Source organism: Rhipicephalus microplus, chromosome X (assembly GCF_043290135.1).
Source record: "Rhipicephalus microplus isolate Deutch F79 chromosome X, USDA_Rmic, whole genome shotgun sequence".
Lineage (NCBI taxonomy): Eukaryota > Metazoa > Arthropoda > Arachnida > Ixodida > Ixodidae > Rhipicephalus > Rhipicephalus microplus.
Window position 1 is genome coordinate 220514783 of NC_134710.1, and position 26627 is coordinate 220541409.

At 44.3% G+C, this 26627-nt stretch overlaps 1 protein-coding gene and 6 non-coding genes across 7 annotated transcripts in view; 1 reads left to right on the forward strand and 6 right to left on the reverse strand.

Moving 5' to 3' along the window:
• Positions 1-26627, forward strand: part of LOC119187551 (putative G-protein coupled receptor CG31760) — a 186650-nt gene that overhangs the window by 71088 nt on the left and 88935 nt on the right. The window contains exon 2 of the mRNA XM_037435692.2: positions 16701-16799. The gene's annotated coding sequence lies outside the window, so the exon portion shown is untranslated. The remainder of the gene's footprint in view (positions 1-16700; positions 16800-26627) is intronic.
• Positions 286-358, reverse strand: TRNAT-CGU (transfer RNA threonine (anticodon CGU)). The gene has a single exon. It is a non-coding gene; the product is annotated as a tRNA-Thr (tRNA).
• Positions 744-816, reverse strand: TRNAT-CGU (transfer RNA threonine (anticodon CGU)). The gene has a single exon. It is a non-coding gene; the product is annotated as a tRNA-Thr (tRNA).
• TRNAT-CGU (transfer RNA threonine (anticodon CGU)) lies at positions 1202-1274 on the reverse strand. The gene has a single exon. It is a non-coding gene; the product is annotated as a tRNA-Thr (tRNA).
• On the reverse strand, positions 1660-1732 carry TRNAT-CGU (transfer RNA threonine (anticodon CGU)). The gene has a single exon. It is a non-coding gene; the product is annotated as a tRNA-Thr (tRNA).
• Positions 2118-2190, reverse strand: TRNAT-CGU (transfer RNA threonine (anticodon CGU)). The gene has a single exon. It is a non-coding gene; the product is annotated as a tRNA-Thr (tRNA).
• TRNAT-CGU (transfer RNA threonine (anticodon CGU)) lies at positions 2576-2648 on the reverse strand. Its single transcript has one exon. It is a non-coding gene; the product is annotated as a tRNA-Thr (tRNA).

Sequence of the window (26627 nt, forward strand, 5' to 3'; positions counted from 1 at the left end):
CTCTTATGCGCATGTTTGGCGTCACGTAGCACGTGAACTTATTATGAGCGGGCAGCTGATTAATTGTCCCTCTTATACAACCTAAACACACCAAGTCTGCCAGTACGAGACCCTCGTTCAATGAAATAAGGGAAAGAAGTGTATACCTAAGGGCTCGTTTTTCCGTGTTTTTAACACAATAATAATGAGATATAACAGACAGTAATGCCAAGGAATATACAGGGGAAGTTATTAACATTAATGCAATGTAAATAAGAAGAAAGAAAAGTGGATGAAAAAATTACCAACTGTAAGCAGGAATCGAACCTACGACCTTCGAATTACGCGTTCGATGCTCTAACCACTGAGCTATTACAGCGGCACTCCCTCCATCCACTTTTTTGGGTTTATCTGTGAATTTTTAGAAGTAGGAGCGACAGTCAGCGCCATCTATAAGACAAACAACGAGTGTGAAAACACTCTTATGCGCATGTTTGGCGTCACGTAGCACGTGAACTTATTATGAGCGGGCAGCTGATTAATTGTCCCTCTTATACAACCTAAACACACCAAGTCTGCCAGTACGAGACCCTCGTTCAATGAAATAAGGGAAAGAAGTGTATACCTAAGGGCTCGTTTTTCCGTGTTTTTAACACAATAATAATGAGATATAACAGACAGTAATGCCAAGGAATATACAGGGGAAGTTATTAACATTAATGCAATGTAAATAAGAAGAAAGAAAAGTGGATGAAAAAATTACCAACTGTAAGCAGGAATCGAACCTACGACCTTCGAATTACGCGTTCGATGCTCTAACCACTGAGCTATTACAGCGGCACTCCCTCCATCCACTTTTTTGGGTTTATCTGTGAATTTTTAGAAGTAGGAGCGACAGTCAGCGCCATCTATAAGCCAAACAACGAGTGTGAAAACACTCTTATGCGCATGTTTGGCGTCACGTAGCACGTGAACTTATTATGAGCGGGCAGCTGATTAATTGTCCCTCTTATACAACCTAAACACACCAAGTCTGCCAGTACGAGACCCTCGTTCAATGAAATAAGGGAAAGAAGTGTATACCTAAGGGCTCGTTTTTCCGTGTTTTTAACACAATAATAATGAGATATAACAGACAGTAATGCCAAGGAATATACAGGGGAAGTTATTAACATTAATGCAATGTAAATAAGAAGAAAGAAAAGTGGATGAAAAAATTACCAACTGTAAGCAGGAATCGAACCTACGACCTTCGAATTACGCGTTCGATGCTCTAACCACTGAGCTATTACAGCGGCCCTCCCTCCATCCACTTTTTTGGGTTTATCTGTGAATTTTTAGAAGTAGGAGCGACAGTCAGCGCCATCTATAAGCCAAACAACGAGTGTGAAAACACTCTTATGCGCATGTTTGGCGTCACGTAGCACGTGAACTTATTATGAGCGGGCAGCTGATTAATTGTCCCTCTTATACAACCTAAACACACCAAGTCTGCCAGTACGAGACCCTCGTTCAATGAAATAAGGGAAAGAAGTGTATACCTAAGGGCTCGTTTTTCCGTGTTTTTAACACAATAATAATGAGATATAACAGACAGTAATGCCAAGGAATATACAGGGGAAGTTATTAACATTAATGCAATGTAAATAAGAAGAAAGAAAAGTGGATGAAAAAATTACCAACTGTAAGCAGGAATCGAACCTACGACCTTCGAATTACGCGTTCGATGCTCTAACCACTGAGCTATTACAGCGGCACTCCCTCCATCCACTTTTTTGGGTTTATCTGTGAATTTTTAGAAGTAGGAGCGACAGTCAGCGCCATCTATAAGACAAACAACGAGTGTGAAAACACTCTTATGCGCATGTTTGGCGTCACGTAGCACGTGAACTTATTATGAGCGGGCAGCTGATTAATTGTCCCTCTTATACAACCTAAACACACCAAGTCTGCCAGTACGAGACCCTCGTTCAATGAAATAAGGGAAAGAAGTGTATACCTAAGGGCTCGTTTTTCCGTGTTTTTAACACAATAATAATGAGATATAACAGACAGTAATGCCAAGGAATATACAGGGGAAGTTATTAACATTAATGCAATGTAAATAAGAAGAAAGAAAAGTGGATGAAAAAATTACCAACTGTAAGCAGGAATCGAACCTACGACCTTCGAATTACGCGTTCGATGCTCTAACCACTGAGCTATTACAGCGGCACTCCCTCCATCCACTTTTTTGGGTTTATCTGTGAATTTTTAGAAGTAGGAGCGACAGTCAGCGCCATCTATAAGCCAAACAACGAGTGTGAAAACACTCTTATGCGCATGTTTGGCGTCACGTAGCACGTGAACTTATTATGAGCGGGCAGCTGATTAATTGTCCCTCTTATACAACCTAAACACACCAAGTCTGCCAGTACGAGACCCTCGTTCAATGAAATAAGGGAAAGAAGTGTATACCTAAGGGCTCGTTTTTCCGTGTTTTTAACACAATAATAATGAGATATAACAGACAGTAATGCCAAGGAATATACAGGGGAAGTTATTAACATTAATGCAATGTAAATAAGAAGAAAGAAAAGTGGATGAAAAAATTACCAACTGTAAGCAGGAATCGAACCTACGACCTTCGAATTACGCGTTCGATGCTCTAACCACTGAGCTATTACAGCGGCACTCCCTCCATCCACTTTTTTGGGTTTATCTGTGAATTTTTAGAAGTAGGAGCGACAGTCAGCGCCATCTATAAGCCAAACAACGAGTGTGAAAACACTCTTATGCGCATGTTTGGCGTCACGTAGCACGTGAACTTATTATGAGCGGGCAGCTGATTAATTGTCCCTCTTATACAACCTAAACACACCAAGTCTGCCAGTACGAGACCCTCGTTCAATGAAATAAGGGAAAGAAGTGTATACCTAAGGGCTCGTTTTTCCGTGTTTTTAACACAATAATAATGAGATATAACAGACAGTAATGCCAAGGAATATACAGGGGAAGTTATTAACATTAATGCAATGTAAATAAGAAGAAAGAAAAGTGGATGAAAAAATTACCAACTGTAAGCAGGAATCGAACCTACGACCTTCGAATTACGCGTTCGATGCTCTAACCACTGAGCATCGAACGCGTAATTCGAAGGTCGTAGGTTCGATTCCTGCTTACAGTTGGTAATTTTTTCATCCACTTTTCTTTCTTCTTATTTACATTGCATTAATGTTAATAACTTCCCCTGTATATTCCTTGGCATTACTGTCTGTTATATCTCATTATTATTGTGTTAAAAACACGGAAAAACGAGCCCTTAGGTATACACTTCTTTCCCTTATTTCATTGAACGAGGGTCTCGTACTGGCAGACTTGGTGTGTTTAGGTTGTATAAGAGGGACAATTAATCAGCTGCCCGCTCATAATAAGTTCACGTACTACGTGACGCCAAACATGCGCATAAGAGTGTTTTCACACTCGTTGTTTGGCTTATAGATGGCGCTGACTGTCGCTCCTACTTCTAAAAATTCACAGATAAACCCAAAAAAGTGGATGGAGGGAGTGCCGCTGTAATAGCTCAGTGGTTAGAGCATCGAACGCGTAATTCGAAGGTCGTAGGTTCGATTCCTGCTTACAGTTGGTAATTTTTTCATCCACTTTTCTTTCTTCTTATTTACATTGCATTAATGTTAATAACTTCCCCTGTATATTCCTTGGCATTACTGTCTGTTATATCTCATTATTATTGTGTTAAAAACACGGAAAAACGAGCCCTTAGGTATACACTTCTTTCCCTTATATATATATATATATATATATATATATATATATATATATATAATATAACGCACAACTAACAACTAGCCGCCCTTAGAGAGGCGCCCACCACACACATAGATCCCACCTTATATGGCAGCGCTTGTGCATGGCGTGGTGCGTGGTCGTCACTGCCACATGGGACGTGGGAATGCGCAGCAACACCACATGAGGCAAACTCGCCTGGGTTACGAACTTACTCTAAGGAGCCGTGCGAGACCCTCCCCACTCGGCCAGGGCTGGAGGTCAAAGAGGCCTCTTGGACCAGACGGAGCGTGTGGTGAGGATCACTGGAGTCCTGGAATAGGGACCCACCTACTCGCTCTTTCGCCTTCTGCCCCCCTCCCTCGATTACTAATGAAGTTTTTCCACCACCACCACTGCGTTATTGTGCGCGCATCCCAAGCACGCAACGGCAGTGACAACGACAGTGAAGCTTTTACTCCTACTCGGAGTACTCGGTGTAGCACTGAGTGGGATGACGTTATGGCTATAGGGTGTTTGAATGTATATCGTTGCGCTATACAGCGCAAGTTTCGCCCGAACTGCACCTCAGTTGACTAATCAATTTGTCTTTTTTTGACAAATTTGATGTTGTGACCAGTCGAATGTCTCGATGATGATGATGAAGTGACAGAATGAGTGTGTCGGAGAGTGAGTCAGAGAGAATTGAATAGCATTTTAATAGCTGTGGTTGGATTGGCTCAACAGCTATATCAACTGCTTTCCCGAGCCTTTCCTTCAATGTGTGGTAGTTCCAAAGATATAAACACACTGAATATTTCTTACGCGGCGGTTTGTATTCAGGAACCCTTGCCTAACTCTGAATAATCAAAACTTTGAACCAGGGGTGTAGTCAAGGAAAAAAAAAGGGGGGGGGGGGTGAAGTTGTCTCGCCGACGTGTTTGGATTTTGCATATGCATACAAGCACACATGCGCACGAACTTATATACTTAAAGTATAGTTGAACTCCCCACCCTGACGAAAAAAAAATCTGGTTATGCTACTGTACTGAAGGCTTACTGAATACTCGTTCAACAGATAAGTGTCTATAAGAGAATTTCATGATGACGCGAAACAGTTGTTCTTTGAATATGCAGTGTCGCCATATGAACATGACGTCCTGTATGCAGTACGTATGGAGCATGTAGCTACGCTGTATTTCAGCCACCAGGAAATTCAAGCTGGGCTCACCGTCTCTCCGAAATGAGGCGCAAGTTTGGATGGCGTTGTACGGAGTTTGCCCTCCTTGTATACCGGTGGTAGACGTAAAAATGAGAGGTTGATTTGCAGTTTATATATTAATAATGCACGAATATCTGATCGGTTTACTTTTCAACGCACTTTTGCGCTACATGGCTTGGATGAGGCCTTGAGGTAGTGTGCACCAGAAATGCAGACGGCTCTGTCTAAGAAGTGCCTTTCACCAAGACCAATGTACTGATGAAATGTTTATTTATTGCTCTAAAAATTTTCGCGAACTTCAACTCAATAACTCGAACGTTCTAAAATTTCAAATCAAAGCATGAAAACAATTTTTTGTTGTAATGTTTTATCCTGTGACAGCCTTCACTTGTTGCCCCGATTCACAGCCAATTGTTTTCACACTTCGGAGGCTCATGCACGAAAGCTCCTGCTCTGAGGTTCACTCCTTGGTCTGAAAAACAGCGCAAACCGCGCACATATCTGGGACACTGACTGCTTTGGCAGCGATGCTGTGGTTGGCTTTTATATACGCCGCCGGATGAGCCGTGGTGGCAGTCATTATTCGCATTCCGCTCTGCAGGCCGCTGTCATCTATCCCGCCGCTCCATGCTGGTTCTCGGACCAGCCAGGGAGGGTGCGCCGACTCAAAGGAGTGTGGTAACAATGAAGGAGAGAATCGCGAAGTTATGAAATGGCTCGGGCCCGATGGCGGCCAACGTCATAAGAGGCCCTCCGACGTGTCGTGCTTACATTTCCATGAATTTTCATATATAAGCAATTTATTCTAATTCCTCCTGCAGCTGACTACGGGCCGAGCCCTCTCAATGCTCGAGAAAAAAGCGAGGAAAAGAAGCCCATGAGTGGGATTAAGAAAGTGGCGCACCGTGAGTGCTTTAGTTTGTTTTATTTTTTTCCCAGTGGGAGGGGAGGATAAGATCTTTGAGAAGAAGTATGCGTACACTAAGGATCGAAATAAAAGTGGAAGTGTTGCAGTAAATTAATTCAGAGTCGCGTGCTTAGACAAAGAGAGATAGCGAGAGGGTGAAGCTTGTCGAGCGTTGTGTACGCGCGACGCTCCTGCAGAAACGTTATTAATTAAGGACAGGATAAATGAAAAGAGAAAAACAAAGCAACACATATAAACTCCAGGATACTCAAAGGCCAAGCTACTTACTTCTTCGTCATATCAGGCTTTTAGCTTTTTTTGTTCTTTTTTCTCGCAACAATTAATGGACCATTGTTTACTTTCCCACTGTAACGGCTGCTTTATTACGCCGTGGGTTCGCGTGATCGGGAACGCTTCTCGAAATGGCGGAATAGCGAGCGAGTCGAGGGCGGTTGCCCTTCACATCGTCGCAGAATGTCGGCAGCGCACGAGAGCGGTCTGGGCGTAACAAGCGCGCCACCAACGACCCCGTTGCTCAGGTGCAGCCTCGCGGTGCCCCATTAGCTCCCATTAGGCGAGGCATCCACAGAACGGAGAGGGCGATCAACAACGTGTGTACGGCCGGCTTTTGCGCGCGTGATATTATTAGCTTCACACGATCATTCCTTGTTGTCTGTTTTATTTACTCCACCAAGGACAACTCTAGCGACGAACCCCTAAAAGAAATAGCGCCACTATCGAAAGCTAGAAACGCTCGGCCTTGTCGGTATTCGCGAGGGCGACGTGCCGGTGTGATCCCAAGTTATGGCGACAAAAGCAGCGAAAGCACTGCCACGCCTCAAAGGTTATGCGCACCGTTCATTATTGCGTGATCATTGGTTCGGCGTGTGGCCTATACGACGAACCTAATTGCTCTTTCTCTTCGTGCAAGGCACCTAGCTTTCTCAATAAGAACTTAGATGGCGAAAACAGGCGTTAGCGGCATGGCGTTGACACTGCGTTCGGTGGACGTTGAGCAATGTTCCTGGAATCCTGCCTGCAGCGAGCCCGGCGTTCATCGAACTCGCCAAGGTATCCAGCATGCCGAGAGTGTGTTCTCGATGGGCAACACGTCATGACCGCAGGAACAGATTTCTTTGCTCTTTTAATTCCGTTGTCATTATTTATAATTGTGAACACGTTTTTTTATGTACAACATGTATTGAAGAGGAGTAACAATAATAACACTAATAACAAAGTTAGACATTAGATTTGGCGAGTGGTTCTTCACTTTTCACCAGCTTTAGGCGCAACACGGCAAACCACTGTGAGCAATCGAAAAGGTTTATTGTTTCTCCCAGTATTATTGCCACTGCAGGCGTTCTCAACACGTTATGGCTCTGTGCAAGACCAAACGATCTGAACCATGTCTCCGACAATGAAGAGCACTCATTCTGAGGAACACAGAGTAATCTTCACTACAGGGTTGCATGGTGCGCCCAAAGCGATGCTTCCTTCCAAAATGCGTTTTATATAGTCGACGATGCCAAGCTTTGTGTCATGCAATGTTTTCAGCACACAACCATGTCCTATATATTGCGCATGCGATACTAATGCGATGAAAGCTTATTCAGTCGCTTTAAAGGTTTCCGAGCGTTGGTAACTACAGCGAATTATGTGTAGCGAATTATGGCCACCACACACAAAAGATAAAAAACTCCACTCATAATTTAGTAATTTGGCGTCTTGCATCCTAATAAATGCACCAACAGTAATGTTCCTCGCGTTCCCGGTGTTTCTCTCTATCACTGACGTTCGAAAGCGAATCGGCGTTCATTACACTTTCTGTTAGTTGCGCCTCATTGATAAAATTGTACCTAGATGATGCGTTTTGCCGTACAAATTTCATAGCTAAGGAGGATACAGAAAGTTGCTCGGAAAGTTGCGCAAGCTATGTCTCAGTCACCGAGATACTGGAGCTGGCACTGACTAAATACGATGAGCACATTTCCCTAACAGAGGGACACTGAAGATTCACCTTTTGTTTCGCGTAGACATTATTAATAAAATCTGCCTCAATCTTTTCTCATGCTCGAAGTGTGCAAACCTCGTTTAAAAGCTACCATAATTGGGACGTTAAACCCCACATATCAATCAAAAGCTACCATAACTCATTTCATCTTCATTTTCTTGATTTCTTGGTGTAAACTAAAGCTCTCCGCACTTTCCACGTTAGACACAAATAAAAATAACTGGTATGTACCCACAAGGATCACCAAGTGCTGCAGCGTCGAGGCCAAGTAAAAGGGCCGTATAACCAGTCAACCACCCATTCTCCTGTGCAAGTGTACGTGTAAAAATTTAGCACGCGGTCGATGTAATCGCGGATATGCTATCTCCAGCCGTCCTCTTTCCCGCAAGCTTAGTATATATGTCACCACTTACTTTCTTGCTGATTCACATGCATAGGCGTTCATTGGTGATGGCTGTTTCATGGAATCTGTCCATTCTTCTCGTTGCAAAAAAAAAAAAAGTAACCGGAAGCGTCGCTGTTCACTGGGGCTGTGCAGTTAACCATGTCAGCTTTCTCGTCTAGGACAAGGTAGATCAGTGAAAGTGGCTCCGCCGACCACTTTCACTAAACTGTAGTGATAATCAACCATGCTCTTTTCACATTGGCGTGTCTGCCTTGATCGATGTAAACAGCCACACTGCTTTACATGCATGCGCGTTAACTTGCGGTGTACTTAACGGGGCGACAGAGCAAAGTAGAACCCTTCAACTGCCTCAGGATCTCGTGTTTCACATGGCTTTGACTCTCGTCTCCTTCGATTGAGCAGCAGGCTCGGCGGCTTCCGGCACTGCGAGTTCAGTTTTGCCTTGCGAAGCGGCACGGGCGCATCCAATGACAGGCACCCAACATTCCGCCCTTGAAGGTGTGCCTACGCCTCCCTACATCATCTGTGCCGCGAAGTCGTACTGTTCGCTTCATAAACATGAGAACACATCAGGCGTGCAGTAGTGCTCTGGGCTTGCAAATGGTAGCGTTTAGTGTGCACGCGTAATGTAGTAACGGAGTCAGCGTGAACTCAGCCAAGTGTTTGTGCCACAAAATGAAAGAATACGTATTCGCAATCATTAGGCTCAGGGGTTCGCTTTGATTTCCGTTGTGTCAGGTATACATTAATGTTAATTGAAGAAAAAATTCCAGCAAAAACATAATATGAGCTCCTAGAACGGAATCGATTCTTGCTCTATGCGTTTATTCACTCATGTCCATCTCGAAGTTTTGCACTCGCCAATCACGATGCGTAATGTTCTTGTATCTTTTGTTTTGGCTTCGTGTAATTCCTCCGTGTATATATCCCTCTAGTTGCCCTCGCCCAGTGTAGACCTTTTACCGTGACCATGCAAACAAACAGCGAACAAGAAAAAAGCAAACCTATATACAAAAATTATATTTATTAATAGTTTCTTTTTTTCTCGCGGTTGCTTCACAATTCGGAAAAATTTGGGTCCAATTGTTTGCTTACCTTACCAATCACATTCCGTCCTCCAAGTTAGCGAAGTGCCCAGCTCACTATTTGTGCCGGCTCAACATTTACCCGGGGGGAATGGAGAAATATTCAGCAATATTTGACCCGAGCAACCCTTGTGGTGTGTAAGCTGCAGCTTTTTTGAAAACAATATGTTGACATCTTCAAGGTTCTGCTTCGTGGCCTCTGCGATGAGTGTGTGAATGCTTAAGCAAGCACATAAATTTGCGAAGGTGTGGTGCATCCAGCGTACCGCCAGCCCTTGCGGAGCGGTTGCTGCCACTGCGCAAGCATCGTAACTCGTGCCCTTTTTACGCTTGTGATCCGTATGCAAAAAATCTGAAATAGTTTGTGACCCACATTACTCGCAATGCGCTGGTGTCGAGGCTATGATGGTTTTGATCGTTCATTTGGGTTTTTGGGGCGGGAAAACGCGGTTCTAAAATTCATATGGCGCCCGCTACACCCAAAAAGCCCTCAACGTCTGTTAACGCTATTTTAAAACTCCCTAATAATTCGTGTTTTGCTTTCCTTGGAGCCTAGTAAGTGGTGCTGATGAAGGGCAGACAGGGCCGGGGCTGTATTAACAGAACGTACAGAGTCGTCAACATCCAAGTTGAACACCTCATTAGTGGCGAGTGCTTCATGGAGATGAAAAAAAATAGTATTTTCTGTTTACCCACACCATAATTGGTCTTCAAAAAATGGGCATTTTCCTCATCAATAAAATACACGTTCTACACTTTTGAAAAAAAAAAATGGTTGCAGTACTTGATAAATTTGGGTAGTAACTGCTTGTTACATAAGTGGCAACCCTGCAATTGGTATCCGCAAGGTGAGTTAATACTTTTAGACTTACCGTTACTAAATATATCTAGTAAAGTAAAGGTAAAAAAGCAGTAACTCTTCATTTTCCTACACGATGGTAGTAACAATAAAATACATAGCTTCAGTATCACAGCACAAACTTCGGATTGATGACTGATATGTCGGCTTTAATGTTCCAAAACAACCATATGATTACGAGAGACGCCGTACTGGAGGGCACATAAAATTTCGACCACCTGGGGTTCTTTAACGTGCACCCAAATCTGAGCACACGGGCGTCTACAGCATTTATTTTCACCTACTTTAGCTACCAAACCATATATATATATATATATATATGTGTGTGTGTGTGTGTGTGTGTGTGTGTGTTTGTGTGTCTGTGTGTGTTAATTTAATTAAGCGTAATAATATGTCTAAAAGATGTAAGTTTGATTAGTAAGAATCTAAAACGAGCGTGGGCTTTCCGGACACCGTTTGTTTATTTCACAGACCAATGCCCGTCTACTCACGTTCTTTAATACTTTACTCTTCTTGAGAGCACTTTCAGTCTGCATGGTCCCGCGGGTCTCTAGAGAAGTGACGGAGAACTATACCTAAGCCAGGCAGCAGGTCTCTATAAGCATTTCATCTCTGCTTAGAAAACAAGCTGCGTGAGAGCCCTTCATTTTGCTTTTCCGCCAGTCCTTCTCCTCTTCCGTGCCGATACGCTATCTTGTTGTTTATCTGGACTGCGATAAGGTGGATGAAGCAATGTCGGCTCTTTTTGCTTGCGGACTGCGCGTCTGATTAGCAAGGCTTGGGAATTTCCTCCCATTCTCCTCGAGGGAAAGCGGCGTGCCTAATGCCCGCACCTTCCTAGCGGACGCACAGGCCATTAGCACGGGTGTCCGAGTGACGCGGGACGTGACTGCGGCGGAGTCGCGCCTCGGTCAGCGCTCTCGAAAGAGAAGCCGCAGCCGTGCACAAGTTTTAACGAGCCGTAGCGGCACTCCTCTCGAGACCGCCGGCCGCGCTCAACACATCGTCTCGCCGCTGCGAAGTTGCCGTGGCACGAGCTAACACCTTGGGAGAAATAAGCCTGACGGAAAGAGAACAACATGCTTTACCTCCACTTTCGTGCATTATTTTTTTGCCAAGCATGTATATAAGGAAGGAACTGTCGAAGCCTACGTGTCTTCGCATAATGGTCACATCTTTGGCACCTAACAGGGCTCGGGGAGTTTCCGCGCCTTCGGGAAACGGAAGGACTTGAAGCCTCTGTGGACGCTCTGCCAGGCAGTTCAAAAGTAGGAAATGCATAAAGTTCAACATTGCGCGTTCCTTGAGAGGAGCGTCAAAGCAGTTATGACACGAGGAGGGAGGAAGGCTTGCATAGAGGGGAGTGAGAGGAGATACCTCTAAAGTCTCAAATAGGACGTAATATTTCGGCATAATAAAAAAAAAAAACCTGAGGCATTGGAAGAAAGGTAGAAACCGTTCAACCTAGACGTAACACTAACAAAACGCTAACGATAAAGAAGGATGCTTATAAAAAAATGAGTGTTCGGCAATTCGTAATTATTTCTGCGAGCACTGTTGGCCATGGGGTTCCGAAAGGTCTGCGTGCGAAGCGTGACGGGTAGGGCTCCGAAGAAGTTTTGCAAAGGCCTATTTATTACAATCAACCATGTAGACGACGCGAAACATTGTTGTTGTTCCAGATCATCAAGCTTTACCGAAAGTGCCCACATCGAGAAGAATGTGACATGCGTCTACGTTACTGCGCGTCCGTACCTGAGAGACCTGTGTATTCCTTACATGAGGAAGGTTATAATGCGCAAGGGGACTGTCCACGATAGCCACTGATACACTCAAAAAAGGGGACATGTCGGCACAATGCAGATTAGAATGCAAATGTGAATTTTTTTGTTGCGCAACACAACAGCTGTATTACTGAAACAATAACTTCATTTCTTCTCGATAAGGTACGCATTTGTAGGTTTTATGGCTACTGCATTTGCACATACGGGCTGTATATTCTATATATGTAGAAACGTTTTTTTTCACAATAAAGATGGTTGCGAGTTAGCGATTGTCTTTTGTGCTGTGCGTGCTCTTTTATGTCCCGCAACGAATTTCGCGCTCTGCAGTTCAGCATTATGAGCAAGCTATCCCAGTATTAAGTTCGGTTATATACGCAGAAGTGTAATGCGAGAACGAGCAGCCTGCTCGCACCAAACGTGATTGTAGTTTGCTTATCGTTTAGGCAATAAACGCTGTGTTTGGAATGTAATAAATGAGCTGAATCTGGAAAGCAGACTTGCGAAATAAAAACTATTTGAATGATTCCGCCGGCTCTGAAGGCTCATTTCAATTCAAAAATGGTGCGCTTCTACAACTAACATATACAGTGAAATATCGGTAACATGAATCTCGCGGGGTAACGAAAAGCATGCGTATCATCCGAAATTCGTATTGCCAGAAAATACAAAAATCTAGTATGGAAAACCAAAAAGCTGGTGCGTGTTTTTTACAATTGTTTTTTAAGTTCACAGCCACCACAGGAACAACTCCGAATAATTTTCAGAAATGTTTATAGACGTCCAAGTCCATACTTTTACCCTTAAATATACGGTGCATGCATGGAAGCAGGTGCTTATGGACCCATGACAACTAGTAGCTCCTGGTAATTTAGTACGCTTTTTCTCCTAACGTCTAAGTAATACGGCAAAGGTCATCTAAAGAGCGTTTTCCACACGAGAGATAAAGGCCACAAAAATTTGATATGTGGGGTTTAACGACCCAAAACCACCATATGATTAGAAAAGACGCCGTAGTGAAGGGCTCCGGAAATTTGGACCCCCTGGGGTTGTTTAAACTCCCCCAAATATGAGCACATGGGTCTACAGCATTTTCGCCTCCATCGAAAATGTGGTCGCAGCAGCCGGAATTTGATCCCGTGACCTGCGGGTCAGCGGCTGAGTACGTTAGCCACTAGACCACGGAGGCGTGGAGCCAGAAAGCTTTAGAATAGTTGTCCTTTCGTGTTGTTTTTTTATTGTGGTGGTGCGAGGGCTCTTTTTGGGTGGTTTGCTCAAAATTCTTGTCTCCCGTGTGAATCGGAGAGTTGGCACAGGTGCGCGTCCCCAACAGTCGCGCATCTAGGCATTGCGATGTGTATCTCCTTCACCAAGACCATTCTCTTTGTTTTTCGGTCCTCGTTCCCTTTCTGTGAGATGTCTGATTGCGAGGACATGGCCTGCATTGAATTGGCAGTCATGTCTAAAAGCAGTACAACATCACTGCCTCGAGCAGTGCAACGCACATCAATGCGCCGAAAAAAAGAAAGGGGGGGGGGGGGGCGATGCCAACAGTGTCCGTAATCTAAACATGAAGGCGCAAGGCGCATTAGGTCTTCCAAAGTTCGCGCGCATAATCTCAGAGGATACCACGCACCGATTTTGGCCGATCCTGCCAAACTGGCAGCGCGGTGCAAATGCCCACGCTTGGGCATCCACGGCCACGCGTCATTGCCGTTTCTTACGCGGAAACGCAGGCGACACCTGCTCGAGCTTACGCAGTAGCGTGCATTCGCATCAAACGTCGCGGGTTAAAAAACAGTGCGCAAGAGCCATACTCCATTACAATGCAGGCTAATGGGGCCTGGCCAGGACCACAAAGAAATTCATATCGTCCCAAAATTGGTACGAACCCTTATCGTATCACCAAGGTTTTACTGTAGCTATCTCGGTCACTGCGGTGCGCACAGTGTTTTCTTCATATGCTTGGGCATTGTACACTATCGCCACTGAAATACACGAGATGAGACCACCAGCACGCGCATAAGCTAAAACTAAAATAGGCCGATTTGAGTCGTAGGAAATATAAGATATATAAATATAAGCCCCCCCCCCCCCCCCCCCCCCCCACACACACACACACACACACACACACACACACACACACACACACACACACACACACACACACACACACACACACACACACACACACACACACACACACACACACACACACACACACACACACACACACACACACACACACACACACACACACACACACACACACACACACACACACACACACACACACACACACACACACACACACACACACACACACACACACACACACACACACACACACACACACACACACACACACACACACACACACACACACACACACACACACACACACACACACACACACACACACACACACACACACACACACACACACACACACACACACACACACACACACACACACACACACACACACACACACACACACACACACACACACACACACACACACACACACACACACACACACACACACACACACACACACACACACACACACACACACACACACACACACACACACACACACACACACACACACACACACACACACACACACACACACACACACACGCACGCACGCACGCACGCACGCACGCACGCACGCACGCACACACACACACACACACACACACACACACAGAAGAAAGGATACACATACTGGTCAAACCAGAATCCTTTTGCGTTAAAAAGCGTTTACACACTTTGAAAACCCATCGATTATAGTTTTTTTGATGCTATTTTATGGCGTTTGTGCATCCCTGAACAATGCTCTGCTACGTTAACGTACGAACATTCTCGGGTAAACGTGCAGCGCTTGTCATACGAAGGACTGATAAACAGCTGACACGAACTCAATAAAATTGGAAACAAGGTGTTGTCTACGAATACCTTTTCATCCATGTATAGTGTATACTGTTTGTAATAAACAAAGCTTTCAAGCTGTGTATTAGATGCTGTCCTGTTTATTTGTTTTCCAAACCTTTCCATGAGTGGCCCAACGTGCGTAAAAATCTGTTCAAATGCGAACTTTAACCAACTAAAACAAACTCGCCACTCCGTTGCATGAAATACCGCAAGGATGGTGAATGAAAATAGTTTGCGATTCATAAACGGCTGTTTTTTTAAACCACTACACGTGTTTATCTGTCGACTCAATGCAGTGATGCCACATAAGTGTTTGGAAAAAACGAGGGGACGGAAATGGGAGGAAAGGAGTGCGGATAATCACTACGGTCAGGAAATGGTTAAATGAAACCCGTTCTCAATAAATGTAATGAACGTAAAGGCTAGACGTGGAAGCCTTGCAATTGCGGTCATTGCACGACTAGTGTACGCATGATTGGGACTAGCCTTAATTAGTGTTTCGGGTGGTAGAAATGCGTCAGCTTGAATTTTTGGGCACTATATACGACTGAACTCCAAATGGCAAGTGCTGTTCCTGTTTTTATCGTTGGGTGCACAGAACGGTGAACTCAAAATTTGGAGCCACCATGCACAGAACAATATTTAGCGTCATGTTTGCTTTCATTATTACATGCAAAGCATTTACTTGCGTACTGCAAGCACCTTTGCCTTCTATCTATCTATCTATCTATCTATCTATCTATCTATCTATCTATCTATCTATCTATCTATCTATCTATCTATCTATCTATCTATCTATCTATCTATCTATCTATCTAATTAACGTCTGCCTGCTTTCGCGAGAGCACGCAGACGTTAAATTGATTAAGGAGACGTTAAAGAGATTGGCATAAACCAAAATTGGTATCGTTGGGTAAATGATTTGACAAATTGAACGTGCTGGTCAAAACACATGAATAATGTCACAATCACGTCGCGTACGCCGTCAAACGCTTTCTGTCCGACAGTGGCACATAACCGCGGGCGGTTGTGTGCCAATGGTATGTGGGAATAAGCCACAGCTGATTGACACTCAATATCTACTTAGGAGTGGCGCCAACACACATGGGCAATTTGAACGCGTGAGCGTTGAGAAAAAGCTGACATTGGTAGCGTTCCCGCAATGAATGGAAAGAATTAATGTCAGGGTTTCATCAGGAATCGAACCGCAGCAGTCTGCATGGCAATGAAGTATTCTACCCCAGAGTCATGCCAAGACACGGGAACTACTTTTCAAATAGGCACTAATGTTTGTGAAACGTCATTTGAGATTGCTGTGCTGGCTATTCAATCTTACTAACATTGCATATGTACTCCTATGAGGCAGAGTTCACGTCGGGTTAACGTCAGTTGTAGTCTGGTGTCATTCACTGAAAATAATTGTGTAGCAGTGTCCAGGTCATTCATTCTTGTGAGCACCAGCGCTTAATATCAGCTTATCGCTCCTGGTGTTGGTAATACTCATGTTGCTCTTGGCATCGTTGCGCAAGTGCAAAATGATTATATAAACTATTGCGACTGCTTAACAAATGTCTGTGCATGGAACAATTGTACATATATTTAGCGTCATTTCCATGACGTATTCCACAATAGAAATATTACTACATAGTCACCTACCTTCCGTATGCTTCGCATAACGCCGATTTTCAAGGCATGTAGGATTTGCCCAATTTTTATAAATTTTTTTCTGGCTTGCTCCTTTCTAGATGCCGCCCATACCGTGCACCATCCCGTCACGTCACGCAAGAAGCTGTCCTACGAGCTTCGCTGAACATTCCATCGACGATCGCTGTGGGGCTCCCAAGGTGGGTGTGATTACAAATGCCGTATACCGCATCTGTTTTGTCATTTCGGGCGAATGCACATGCGGAATACAGCATACGGCATCGTTGGGAATGATTTTATTTGCTGGTAATACGCGGGCCAAAATCTTGATGTGATTTTGAGGCACTCCATAGCTTGGGCCGAAACATTCATGCCGACCACTTGGGTTCTCTAACGTGCACCTAAATGTGAGCCCGTGGGTACTCTTTGCATTTCGGTGGTGTTTAAATGCAGCCACTGCGACCGGGAATTGCAGCCAGCGCAACTAAAGAGGTAACAAAATGTCAGAATGCTGATAGCGTGTGATGCATTAATGGAGATGAAACCAGATAGGAAGTATGTAGGGTTCGAGGGAAGTGTACATTGAAGTGCGCGTGACTTATGTAATAAATAGGCATTTACACCATCCTTCCAGTAATAACTATGTACAATTTACGAATCGGTATCAGTGACACCGTATTGGGGTGCTAACTTTTGTCTTTCGGATAACAACTAAACTAACAGTGTTATGGTTGACGCATACGCACGAAAGCGATTTGACTGGCGCATGCGAAGTTTATGGCCTCTTTAATTGAGGTGACAATATACAAAAATATTCACAGCATATTCATGGAATGAATGATGATGAGTGAAGCGAAGCGTCCATCCGTTCGTCCATGCGTTCGTCCATGCATCTATTCGTCAGTGCGTCCGCCCGTGCTTTCCTTTGTCTGCCTGTTTGTATGTCTTCATGTCTGTCTGGCGACGAGCTCGAGCCGCAGCGGCCCTTTGCCGCACCCGCCGCTCAGCTTCGTCTAATCTCCACCAACGATCCAACACGTACGGCGACGATCCAGGAGACTGAGAGAAGCACTCGGTTTCCGCTCAGCAGCCGATGGTAGAGTAGATGGATGGATGGACTGATATGGCTATACCCTTTAGATCAGGTGGTGGCTAACGCTACCAAGTCGTAATACTTAGTGAACCGAAAACTAGATTTATTTATTTTTCCCTTCAAATCGTCGCGTTGAGGACTCGTACTTTGCCGTGAAGACTTTAATTTGTTCTAATAACTGCCCCTATATTTTCCTTGGAATTACTGTCTGTTAGATCTCATGAATATTGTGTCAGAACACGGAAAAACGAACCCTTAGGTATACACTTCTTTCCCTTATTCATTAACGAGGGTCTCGCACTGGCAGACTTGGTGTCATTAGGTTGTATGCAAGGGACTATTGATCAGCTGCCCGCTCGTAATAAGTTCACGTGCTACGTGATCTTACACATGCGCATAAAAGGGTGTTTCACACTCGCCGCTTGGTTTATAGATGGCCCTGACCGACACTACTACTTCTAAATGTACATAAAAACCCAAAAAAGTGGGGTGAGGGAATGCCGCTGTGATAGCTCTGTGGTTAGAGCATCGAACGCGTTATTGAAAGCTCGTAGGTTCGATTCCTGCTCACGGCTGGTTTTTTTTTTCCCACTTTTCTTTCTTCTTATCGACATTCCATTTGTTCTAATAACTTCCCCTATACATTCCTTGGCATAACTGTCTGTTATATCTCATATATATATATATATATATATATATATATATATATATATTGCCGAAGCAGGGTTTAACGTCTCAAAACCTCTAGATGATTATGAAAGACGCCGTAGTGGAGGGAGCGGAAAATTTCGACCACCTGTATTTCTTTAACGTGCACCCAAATCTGAGTACACGGGCCTACAACATTGCCACCTCCATCGGAAATGCAGCCGCCAAAACCGGGATTCGATCCCGCGACCTGCGGGTCAGCAGCCAAGCAGCCGAGGTCTAGTGGCTTAGGTATTCGGCTGCTCACGTAAGAAGAAAGAAAAGTGGATGAAAACATAACTAGCTCACGGCTGGTTATTTTTATAACCAGCCGTGATATATATATATATATATATATATATATATATATATATATATATATATATATATATATATATATATATATATATATATATATATATATATATATATATATATATATATATTCTAGACATGTGGCCAGGCGGGCATAATAAAGTGGGAGCAGCAAGCACAGAACCGAGTTGCCTGGTGAAACATGAGAGAGGCCTTTGTCCGGCGGGGGTAGTCAGGCTGGTGACACACACACACACACACACACACAATATATATATATATATATATATATATATATATATATATATATATATATATATATATATATATATATATATATATATATATATATATATATATATATATATATATATATATATATATATATATATATATATATATATATATATATATATATATATATATATATGAGAGAGAGAATAAAATGCCAGAAAGGGCGAAAAAGGTAGGGAGATCAACCACATGTGTAGCATTCGGTTTGTTACCCTACACTAAGGAATAGGAAAGCAGACACATGAAAAAAATAAATGAAGAGGAGAAAAGCGTACAGTGGCAGTGGTATTCAATAGGCCGCTGCCACGCGAAAAGTTCAATAAGGCCTTGATTGATTTTCGGTGCGAAGAGCGTTCGTGTTGGCGTTCGAACACTGACGGTCCTATAGGGGCTGTCGTCAAGGTTGGCTAAAGCAGCAGCTAGCGGCAGTCTGTGCACGCTGAATAGGGGGCAGCAAGAAAGAACGTGGTCTATCGTCGCGCCGCAGTGGTCGCAAGCTGCAGTGGTGATATAAAAACTAATAAACCGTAAAAAAGTGGCTAAGACGATTAAACGGCTTTGTGCATAGTGTAGATTTTTGTGAAAAGACGTGGCGCAGTGATGTCCGTACATTTTGAGAGCAAACCCTAGTTTGGGAATTTTTCATTTCCATTTTTTTCTTTAACTTATTCACATGTACAAAGTGTTTTGCACTCTCAGCTGTACGTCAGGCTTGTAATGTATTTTTAGTATTTTTCACGGTGCAAGTCTACCTTCATTTTAAATATTTAGCGTATCGAGGATTGTATAACGTTAGTGCGCACACAAGCGTCCGTTATTGTATGTCTATAGAGCATGCAGTCAGATTTCAGCCGTAGCACTGCTATCTTGCATTTTTTTGCCAATGTCGTGATTGTGTTGCGCGCACTGGTGGGCAGTAATTCATCGCCTTAAATGCTTCCGAAGACGGAAAGAGTTCTTTTCTCCCTCGTCTTAAGATTCCGTTCTGCTTGCAAATGGAGCAGCCACAGTCAGCACAGTGATTTAGGTCACCCAAAAAGCGGGTATTGAAATCGAGTGCCCGAAAAATGAATGACGACAGAAAGTAAAAAGTGTGAGTATGAATAAAAAGATTTTGGTGCCTCGGTGCTCGGAGCGTGCGCTACGTTATGGTACAAGCAACTTTCACATTAGTCGCATCATGTACACACCGAGAGGCATGTCCTGCGAGGCTGAATGGGCTCGACGTATACGCAAGTGACGAAGGACGCTTCGATCGCTTTCACCGTATATGCAAGAGCCAAATGTGACATGTATGCACGAAATGTTCTTGCCACGCGCACCGCGGTCTATCCTGGCCTTATTTTAGAAGCTTTAGCGGCAAAAAATGCAACAAGTGTGTGTTTTTATATACGTACGTGCACGCTTTCAAGGTAGCCTGCTTTTCAAGGATCGTGAAAGCAACGACATGTGGCTCCATCTTGGCATATCATTATACCCTTATGCACAAAAGCTCCGACACACACACATGGGAGGCATCTACCTGAGTGAGCTCAAAGTCAACGCTCTGCACTAAAAGCCCGTAAGCTTTGCGGCTGCACACTCGACCTCAATCTCCTTGGTGCCGCTTAAGGTATATATATATATATATATATATATATATAGTGGGAGTAATAATTCAATGGGCCAGTTAGTCTTCGTGAAGGTATGGGATATATCACAACGGGAGCGTTGTCAACAAGGATAAATATATTTATTTCCCAACAGTTTCGGGAGGGGACCTCCCTTCATCAGGGGATGAGTTATACTGACATGAACTTCCTTGCTGCCGCGTCCCTCTCGCCTTGAAAGACGTTTGCGAGAGTGAGAGGGAACTGGAAGAAGGAAAAAAAAGAGAGAGAGAAAAGACGAAAAAAGAAAGAAAAGAAAGAAAGTAAAAAAACAGGAAGAACCACTGTCGACACTGGGAACGAAGCCAACTGTCCGTCTACATCCACCTATGGTTCATATCACGTGCTGTTCAGTTCTTGGCGTGTGTCGGGCCACCCAAGATTGTCGCCGCGGTGCCGGGAGGGTCCGGGACGGCGTGCCTAAAGAAAGGGGTTTCCCCGTAATTGGTCGTTTGGTCGTTTTGGCCGCCGCCCGCCGAACGACCAAACGACCAATTACGGGGAAACCCCTTTCTTTAGGCACGCCGTCCCGGACCCTCCCGGCACCGCGGCGACAATCTTGGGTGGCCCGACACACGCCAAGAACTGAACAGCACGTGATATGAACCATAGGTGGATGTAGACGGACAGTTGGCTTCGTTCCCAGTGTCGACAGTGGTTCTTCCTGTTTTTTTACTTTCTTTCTTTTCTTTCTTTTTTCGTCTTTTCTCTCTCTCTTTTTTTTCCTTCTTCCAGTTCCCTCTCACTCTCGCAAACGTCTTTCAAGGCGAGAGGGACGCGGCAGCAAGGAAGTTCATGTCAGTATAACTCATCCCCTGATGAAGGGAGGTCCCCTCCCGAAACTGTTGGGAAATAAATATATTTATCCTTGTTGACAACGCTCCCGTTGTGATATATCCCATATATATATATATATATATATATATATATATATATATATATATATATATATATATATATATATATATATATATATATATATCTCTCTCAAAACACAAATCCATTCGAGGGCAGCGTCAGCGTCTCGCGCTTGGCGCACAGCACACGTCGTTTGCTTTCTGCGTCTCTGCGATAAAGACCGCGCAGGGGATTTGACGAGCTTTATGGAACCTTTACGGATAACGCCATCGTGCAGTGTTTCCGAGGCGCGGCTCTTTTTTTACAGAGCTGTCAGCTACGGACAGGAAAAGCCGATTGCACCCCCTTCCAGAACAATCTCTTTTCACGAGCGTGAGAACCGCGGGCGGGCGTGCGCACTTCGGACGCAGGGCTTCGCTACGAGCGCCGGCAATCTTTATGGGACGGTCTTCCGGGGAAGCTGGGCCGCATCGATCGCCCGGGGTCTCGTGCGCGCACCTGCCGACCTTTCCTAAGCAGCCCGAGGCCCACGGCGACTTCCCCGGCCCCGGATTCGTAGTTCCTTCCTCTTCCTCTGCCCACGCACGCTTCACTCGCCCTCATTCGGCTCTCCGCCGAGCTGGCGCTGTTCAAACAGCGCAGGCCAGTTTGCTTTGCACTTGTTGAAGACGGAGGGAGTGCCGTGGTCGCAGCGGACGATGCAGGTGTAAGTTGCCGGTCAGAGTAAAGGAAATGAGATAAGGTGACAGTGAGCGCGACCTGTTGCACTTGGATACATGCGCGAATATTTGAGGAGAGCGAGGTCGCTAGAAAAATGCGATCCGAGAGTTGTTGAACGATTGCTTTCGTGGGTTGCACTCGAGATTAGATTACGCAGGGCCATTTTTTAATCTGCAAAGGGTGATACACGTGATATAAGAAGCATTCCTTCCTCCTTATCACTCATCATGGTAATATTACCTGGCTACTTGGGTCCTGCAAAAGTGAGGATATTTAGTTTTATAAATGTAACACATATAGTCGTAGTAGATTGCATGAAACGTATTTAGAAGAAGGACGGGTCATGTGCTCGTTGCTTTTTGCCTCATTGTTGAACACGACCTCATACAGCCCAAAGATAGCTGAAGCACATTATGAAATATAAATAAAAAGACTTTCGGAACATGTATATGGACACTTCCATCCCTGCTTTTTGCGGAAAGTGGTGTGAGAGGTTTCAAATGTGAACACAAATAGCACTTTTAGGCTGAAACAGAGGCTGTGGTCGCAGGAATTCTAGCGTTCTCGCACTTCGGATTCATGAGCAGCGGGAACCTTTCATCGCAGGGTAGCACGACTACACCAAAAGAAACCAAGATGGCATAGATTTCCACGCCCACAATTTCGGCACATTCACGTGGGCGGAGGAAGACAGACTTTCGTCCGCATATTCTAAAGCTCCTGCTTCAAGAAGGCCTAACTGCTATTTTTGTAATGCATACTTACTGACTGTTCTAGTAAACATAATGCAAAATTACCATGACAGCTAAACTTGGACGGGATTTGTTGTTAAGAGAAATTAAGCGCGCGGACCCTCATGCACTCGCAACCCGCTCAAATAAGGCAGTGGTGTCTGCTTTTAGCTTCGGTGGGCCCATGTAAATATGGGTGAAAGGCGAAAATTCGTGCGTACTTTCACTTAGGTGCACTTCCATGAACTTCAGCCGTATTGAAAAAAACGTCCACCATACTAATGGTCGATTCCACCATTTTGGTGGATTATGGTGCGGGAAATATTGGTGGCACATGCCGTATGGTGGATGCTGGAGTGCCGCCAGTGCTAGAGTGTTAAACGGTGTCAGAATCACCGTGACGAGCCGCCACTAAATAAAAAAATTAAAAATAAGAACTTCATTAAAACGATAAAAAACCACCAAAAAAAGCGTGACCACGAGGATTCAAACGCACAAACTTCGGATTTGCAACTGAAGACGCTTACCACTGTGCCATGCCGACTTTTTTTTCCGCTTTGTTATGCGCCATGCCTACCTACTTGTTGAAACTTTACTGTTAAATCACCAGTGAACTTACGAACTGACCATTCACCTTCAGTTTTGTCTGTTATATAGTTATATACTTACTCCGGATAGACGAGATCCGCACCTGCTACCGAAACTGGCTCATTTATCAAACGCAAACGACTGCTGCCTAGAACGATTTCCACTGCGATAATGGCAAGAGCGCCATGTTTTTCCTACAATTCACAACCGCTAGAAAAAAACCAAAAAACCAAGTGGACTGAGGATCAGGTACAGATTACTGGTGGTTACTGCAAGTTTATTATCCGTTCCTCGCTCTTACTAGAGGACGACATCTGCTCAGGCTTTATGACGCCTCCAGGTTCATTTGTGAGATACGCCCACACAAGTGATTGAGTAATGCGATACTTTTCGCGCAACGTACAGCGCAGTCGTGCCAGCGCACTGCATGCTGTAGCTCTATCGTAAGTAACAACTACATAACGGCTACAAAACAATATGCTATCATATCAGTTGAGTATGCATACGAATGGACAAGCCTGTGTTCTTGCATGAAAGACAGAGAAGTGCCGGCGAGTGCGACCGGTGGCTGTCGGTGAGGGGAGGCGTAAGTTTGCAGGAAGTGCTGGCACCGCGTCGTATCAATGTGTGCCGCTTCTTGCGCGGACACTGTAAACTATAAAAACGCTTTATTTAGGTTAAATGATGCCATGACTGTGCTGTACTGTCAATATTCCTCCTCAAAATCATGTATCTTAAAACCCAGAAGCGCCGAAAATACTTGTACGTGCTCGGTCGGTAGGACTAACCTTTGGTGGAAATCATGGTGGTAGAACAGAAGGGTGAAAGTCAAACTCACTGGGACTCGTCTCGACGTATGTAAAATGTAGAAGTATGCCCCGCCGCGGTGGTCTAGTGGTTAAGGTACTCGGCTGCTGACCCGAGGGCGCGGGTTCGAATCCCGGTGGCGGCGGCTGCATTTCCGATGGAGGCGGAAATGTTGTAGGCCCGTGTGCTCAGATTTAGGTGCACGTTAAAGAACCCCAGGTGGTCTAAATTTCCGGAGCCCTCCACTACGGCGTCTCTCATAATCATATAGTGGTTTTGGGACTTTAAACCCCACATATCAATAAATCAAAATGTAGAAGTTTATGCGTTTTCGCGTTGTACACACTTTGTCAACTTAAAAGTACGGCTCAAGTAATGAGGTTTGCGAAAATTGCCAGAGTTGCGTTTCTTGCGTGGCTGTATTTGGGTCTACCGTTGGAAGGGGTCATTGCGAACTGGAGCTCATTTATTGCTCGACAACTGCGCGGCGATGTAACACATTTACTGTCGCTGTTCACAGTGACACCTCTAGTCTTCTGAACATCTGAACAAAGAACCACATCGCGCATGTCAAACTGATGTATACGTGAACGAAATGTAAACATTGACGGCCACATTCTACGCTCCACAAAAATTGAAGCATTGTTGACACCACAGAAAAAAGAAGTGCTAGAAAACGTAATGAGCGGCGTTGGTTTCTTTCGACCTTAAACAAATTTCTCTGCGCATTCCAGAGTGAAACTCTACGAATAATTATTGATATTACATACTGCCACCTGCTTTTTCATCATGCCACCATCATCCACCAAGTTTCCATCATGCCACCATCATCCAGCTTGTTAACCAAGCCATCCACTAAACACGCTTTGAATCACCACCATCAGCCGGCATTTTCTTTTGACGCTACCTTTGGCTCGCCACCACCACCACCATCGACCACCATTTTTTACACTCTCGCCGTCATCAGCCATTATGACCACTACAGCTTCCACTATATCCACTATCATTTGCATCATATCCACCAACTATACCAGCATCAGCCAACCCAAGATTTTCAATTGGAAGATCGATAAAATTAATCGAGTGTGACTCGCTATGGTGTAGGTCACAATCATATCGTTTTCTTGGCAAGTAAATTCCGCAATTAAAATATCTCCGCTTTGGAGAAGTACAGAATGATACCGTTGTCTTAGCGAGTAAAACCACGAATGAGAACATTCCTGCTCTGGCATTGCTGAAAATCATATAGCTGTCTTGGCGAATAAAATCCTGAATTTCAGTATCTCCGCTGTGGCGTAGCTGAATACCATATCGTTGTCTTTCGTAGTAAAATCCAGAATTACAATATTTCAGCACACGCACAAACGGTGATTCTGGTGGAGTGCACAACTTTACGTGCACATGCGCACACTGTGTTTTCTTTTCCTTTTTCATGCATGCGCGAATATTTGCAGCAGCTCTGAAATTGACGCAGCGTTCGGGGCACTTCGTTTTGGCCTCACCATTAGTGCCGTTGCGGGTTTTGGCCACAGGCCCGGAATACCTCTAAGACAAAATGATCGATTGTTGATCCGTGACAGACCGCCATTTCTGCTTTCTTCCTCAAGCCCGTGATTCATACTTCCGCATGGTGTATCACTTAGAGTCTGAGCTATTTGCATGGTCATTAAAAGAAGGCTTGGTTTCCTACTTGCGCATATGTTTTTTAGGTTTGACGTGGTCTTTTACGTCTTACAAAAAACAACAACTTGAGAAGGAATATTTGTGATAAGGAGATGTTCTGTATCTGTGGAATTTCCTATGTGTCTTGTTTTGATAAATAAAGCAAGAAACATCCATGAAAACCAACCTGGAAAGAATTCAAAAGTATTTTTTTTATGCGAAGCTCGGTGATAAAACGACGTCGCAGGTCTTTAACCTACGTTTAACAATGTACCTAAATAAAGGGGAAAAAAGAAATGTGCATGCACCACTTCGAAGCCCGGTACTAAGTTTGCATATGACTTCAGGTTCTTATTTATAAAAAAAGGTAAACAAGATAAATTCACCTGTAAGTTGAATATTATGACCTCATGATTTCGACGGAGTTTTATTAAAGGCATGCAAGGCCTCGGAAAACGAACGAGCAGAGTGCGCACTCACATGATATTGATAATGATGGCAGACGCTCACGATGAGGACAAAGACAAATGGATGTTCCTGATGAAGGTCCCGCAGAGATCAGAAAATGTAAATAACAAATGCCCACAATATATAAATTGACGTTTTTGTACTAGACAGGAGATT